Genomic DNA, 5,586 nt, shown 5'->3' with positions numbered 1-5,586 from the left:
CGTCACATAGAAAGAGAAGACATAAGGCCCATAGAGAAGAACGTAAAACACAGTTATCTATAACGGAGGATGTTGACAAATCAGAGGTGGACAGATACTTATCGGAACAGATTTACTCACCAACAAAAGACAACAAAAATGGTTCGAAGTTTGATATACTCACTTGGTGGAAAATCAATGCTGCAAGATTTGATATTCTATCACTTATAGCAAGAGATATACTTGCTATTCCCGTCTCTTCAGTTGCAAGTGAATCTGCTTTCAGTACTGGAAAGCGAATACTTGGTCATTTCCGAAGTTCTTTAAAACCCCGAACTGTGGAAGCATTGATTCTCCTACAAAACTGGTTAAGGACACCGATTGATATGGATCCATCTACATTTGGAGCTGAAGAGAAGGAGGATGACGTCTTAGAATCAGGTATACAACTTTCCTACATTTGGGTTTCCTTACTCTTTTGTTTGCTTTTCTTAATCTGTCTTCACTATGTTTGCTTTTTTTGGGGTAAATGTGAGATTTTGTTTGCTTTTCTTAAGGAATTTAGTTCTATACAAACCATTGTAGTTGACTTTTACATAAGCTCAGAGGACTTCTGGTTAATGTGATGGACAAGGCATATAGGGTTTTGGGTTAAAGGAATATGTTGGTAGTCTTCTGGTTCAATTGTTTTGTGTAAGCTCAGAGGACTTGAAATTAGCTGGCTTTCTGTGAGATGATGCTGTGTTAACTAGCTACCTATAGTGAGGAGGCGTGTCAGAGTTTTTCATGGTTAATTTAGTAAATGTAGTGGTGAATATGTGTCCGTTAACCTATTACTTGTGACTGTCAAAGTTATCCTCAGCCTTGGGGATTGCACCTCCACCAGACCTTTTGTAAGCTCTTGGCAGTGATTCCTGTAGTTCCTTGACTTAGTTGGCATTTTCTTTATCTGTCTGTATCCATTTTTGCTTCTTTATGGGAAGTACTGGTGGAAGTTTGAATGTTGTTTAGAACTTTCCATTTCTAGTCAAGGAACTTGCATGTTAAACGGAAACACGCTACCATGCTCAGTTGATAATTTGTCACAACTTTAGTTGCTTACTTTTGTACGTTGAGCCACTCGAGCTGATGCTGTTCTTGGCATGTGTTGAAGTCTAATTTTGCCAGCTCCAGATTAGTATTGTTACTCACATCTGATATCAGAAATTGTCGAGAGCAGCAATGTGATATTTCACTAAAATTTGGAAAGCTTATGCATGTGTATACTTATAAATATCTTTAAAACAACACTTGATATTGTGATATTACTTGATATTGTGACTGAACCAAAAGTCTGAACTTGTTGTGATATTGTATTCCATAGTAGGATGTTGTGATATCTCTTACTTGATGTTGGTATTATGACTGAACTTTGAATCAAATCGTTCACTATTATGACTGAATCTAACAAGAGATAACTTGTATGCAGATTTATTTGGTGATCTTAGTACTTATTCCATCATCGTAGATGATGATTGAAGAAGAAGGTCAATATGAAGAGCTTTTGGTGATGATACTGTTATATGAAGAATACAACTCTTTTCTTGAGAATACTTTTGTTTGTACATTTTTTATGGTTATGCTTTTGTTTCTAAATTCATCGTTGGTCTATTAGCATCATTGCTGTGTTTCGCATGTCCATTGGTCTTCTTTACATGTTTATACTTGGGGTTGAGGCTCTGTTGAGATGGCAGGAGCAGGCTCTGTTGCTGTGTATTGCAGGTGATATAGACGGTTATACCCGCCACCCTACCCTACCCGACCCGCCAGAGAATGGGTTGGGTAGGATCTTACCCGTTTAGTGACGGGTAGGGTGGCGGGTAAAAATTTTCTTACCCGCCAGTAAACGGGTAGGGTGGCGGGTATAGGCCATATCCTACCCACCCTACCCGTTGTGCAGCCCTAGGAGAGACACATTCTCTTTTCTTCTTTCTCATTATTCTTCATCTCGTCTCTTCTTTCTTCCCCTGTTCTTCATCTTCTTCTTTTTCTTATTCTGCTTCTCGCCTTTGGCGATTCCGAGAATTAATTTGAGAGAATCAATTAATGAAGTTTATTCAATGATACCGTTAGACGATGAGGAAGATAGTTTGGTTGTTGGGTGTGAAGTAAAACAGTTGGGGTTCGAATCTGAGACGATCTAAGTTAGGGCTATAAATTTGATTTAGGTTCTGAATATTTTAAGGATGAAATTTAGAGTTATGATTGATGGAAGAACAAAGGGTTATCTTTTAATTGAAGTTTAGAAGTGATTTTGATGAGAACTGAAAGGTTAGGATTTCTGAAAAGAGTGGACTTGATTAGGGGATTTAGACGAAATTGAATATGAAACTGGATGATTAAGGATGGGTTTTTAGAATATGTTATGAAGAACAAGATTAATTTGAGATTGTTGAAGTTAGGTTTGGTTCTGTTTTTAATGAAGGTTTGGCAATTTAATTAGGTTTTGGTTGAGAACTAGTGTTGCTGATGAAAGCTAGGGATCGATTATATCAGTAAGAAGATGTTTAAGCTATTGTTGTTTTGTGGTTGATTAAACCGAACTGGTAGATTTGTTGCTGTCTTAAGATGGCCTGTTGGATCAAGTCAAGCAAGAAAGGGGAATTGATCTCAATTTGCTGGAATGAATCTATATTGAGGTAAATAATGTTCTTATCAGTAGAATTGGTTCATGTTCATTATTGAGAATATGTGAATGCTTATGAAGTTAAGTTACAGAGTTATTGGGTTCTGTTAGTTGTTTTTCCTAATCGTTGACGAATCTAAGACCTGAGATGGATATGAATTGGAGATGCTGAAACTAATGTAACTGGTGGAGGTATTTACAGGATGTAATGAATTAGAATGATAACAGGGTTGGTAAGAATTCATAAAAGATGAAATTAAGTTTAGTTGGTATGGTTGAAATGGAACTGTTGTTGTAGAATAAGTTTGTATATGTGATTGATGTGAAGTTCTTCTTGAATTGAATGTATGTGTGCTGGAACTCTGAAGGCTATGTATTAGATGGCTGCAGTTTATAGAATTTGATTGTACATATGGATTTTGAGTAACAAATATTGTAGTGCTGAGTTAGTGGTATGCAGTGACAGTGTGATTGCATGGAGTTGTGGTAGTGTTGCAGATTGTTTAGGCAGGATTCAAATGAGTTAGAATGGATGAGATTCAGCGAAGATATGAATGAACTGAGGTTAGTTTGTATGGAACAAATGGTGGTGCTGATGTTGCTTAACTGATTGTATTGGGTTGAGATACAAATTGAGCTTAATCAGATTAGTATATTGAGATGGTAGTGTGTTTGTGTTTATGATATGGGTTTGAATTGATCTGAGGTAGTAATTTGGTATTGATGTACGTGACAGGGAAGATTTAAGTTGAACGATGAAGTGTGTAAGTTGGGGAAATGAAAGATATGTGGAGTTCAGGTCTAAGGAGTGGTGGTTCAGTTATTAGTTGTGTTGGGCTGCAACTGTAGTTAGCATATGGAGTGTAGATTAGAAGATGAATCTGAATTAGCTTGTGCTGAATTGAATCTCTCCAGTGGGAGATTGTAACTGCAATTGCAGGTAAGCTGGTTTGTGATTAAGAATGTACTTGTGAAGTTATTTTTTTTTTCAATGTATTGTTATTTGAAATTATAGTTAAGAGTTTTGGGGTTGCACAATGTATGTGCATTAGTGTTCTTTGGCCTGAGCAATGGCTCTGGCATGTTCAAATGTTTTGGCCTTGTGCCATTCAGCCTAGTCATGTATCTGACTTTAGCTGACTTAGTCCATCTGACTGAGTCGAATCGGGTTTGACCCACTGAGTCACTAGTTTTGACTCTTTGACCGTTTACCCTGGACTTGACTGGATCTGGAATGTTAGTTGACCCATTTGACCGTCAGCGACCGTTGGATTGACCCAATTGGGTCAGGTCTTGTGTAGTGGGCCGCACTAGTGGGTCGTGCCTGATCGGGTCCATGGGATTGGGCTTAGGGCCATCAATCTTATTTAGTGTTTGGACCACTTATGGTCTGAATTAGCCTTTGGTTTCTTCTACAAAGTTGTAGATATTATTAAGACTTATCTAGTGGACTAGAGAAACAACGTAATTGAATTATTAAACCTTTAAATATGCAAGAGATGGATAACGAAGATGTGTAGAACCTTAAATGGGCCTAGAACCATTAGATAAAACTGTATGATTCTTGGGTGGCTATTATGGCTAGAATCTTAGAGTTCTTGTGTGATTAACAGTTAGTTATTAACAACGATCGATTCAAATGATGAACCAATGGATCGTGGATCTCGAGGTAGGCGTGGCTTGTCATCAAAAGAGGTGGGAATTTACATTTAGCTCTTTTGTGATTATTGTTGTTTTCGTTAGAAAAGTTTAAGTTTAACAAATTTATTCATTATCTGGTTGTGTATCCCATGCATTGTTTTATTTAAAATTTCGAAAGTACTGTTGATTTCTTTTAAACTTTCCATTGCTTGGAAAGGAATTGTAATGCTTTGTTTGTCTTCATGAAAATTGTTCGGAAATAAGAATTTTCATTTGTTCGTTTGGAAATGAGATTTTCCATCTGTGGTATATAGGATACTGCTCCTTCATTCATACCTACTTACTTTTATTGCAATAACTAGGTGGTGGGACGAGTTCACCATATAGCTATCTAGGTGCGGGACGAGTCACCATTATTAGTAATTATTTGGAAGGAGTTAGATCCATCTACATGATTGTTTCCCTATGTGAATTTTTTTTGTTTAATGTTTAGGGAAAACAAGTATTGTTTTCAAATCATTTCCAATGAATGTGTGAAAGTTAAATGTTATTCCTACTTGGTATGGTGGTTGTACTCACCCATTCCCACTTTCAGTTTCAGAGACAGATCAAGATGTATCAGAGTTGCGCAGCGAAAGCTTCGAGGAGTTGATTACGTTATTTAGATTGCTTCCGCTATATTTTATTTGGTGTTTATATTTTTTTGTAAATAAACTAACTATTGAATATGTATCATTGGAGAGGAGTTATTGTATATATATATTTCTGAGTGGGGATAGCTCTTGGGTTAAGTTTTGTAGAAGATTTCTTAATTTATTGTTTAGGTATATGTTTTAGAATCTTAGTGCCTCTTATTTAGTTAATCTCTTGGATTAGTCAGCTGCTAGCTTAGGGGGCGCTACAGTAGGTCTTCTCATAAAATCATTTGTAGAATTTCTTTTTCCCTAAAAGATATTGTTTCATGGCTCCTGTAACTAGAGGCACCATAAGCAGGGATGCAGTCGAAACAGTTAATGTGTATCTATGCAAATGAATCTCTTCCTCAAGGGTGAAGAAAGTGAACGATACAAATAATGGAGAAGGTTCTTCCTCTAACTGCATCTTGTCTTTTTATCAACTTGATAATAACTTCAAGGGTTTGGTGAAAGATTTCATCAACAAAAGAAACAATTTAAAATCTCAAATTGTTTCGTCTTTGTAAAAGATAACTCACTATGAACGAATGTTGTCTCTAACAAAGAACACCTCGTGTGAGCTAAAAAATAGAACTTGGTGAGTTGGCAGATATTTCAGAAGATTTA

At 36.6% G+C, this 5,586-nt stretch overlaps 1 long non-coding RNA gene across 1 annotated transcript; it reads left to right on the top strand.

Moving 5' to 3' along the window:
* The first annotated feature begins 1,939 nt into the window (after nt 1-1,939).
* Nucleotides 1,940-5,076, top strand: LOC113356654. The gene is made up of 2 exons (XR_003363080.1): nt 1,940-3,584; nt 4,881-5,076. It is a non-coding gene; the product is annotated as an uncharacterized LOC113356654 (long non-coding RNA).
* The last annotated feature ends 510 nt before the right edge of the window (nt 5,077-5,586 follow it).

The sequence above is a fragment of the Papaver somniferum genome, chromosome 3 (genome assembly GCF_003573695.1).
Source record: "Papaver somniferum cultivar HN1 chromosome 3, ASM357369v1, whole genome shotgun sequence".
NCBI classification, from domain to species: Eukaryota; Viridiplantae; Streptophyta; class Magnoliopsida; order Ranunculales; family Papaveraceae; genus Papaver; species Papaver somniferum.
Note: the sequence above shows the minus strand (reverse complement) of the source record. Positions and strands in the feature narration are given on the sequence as shown.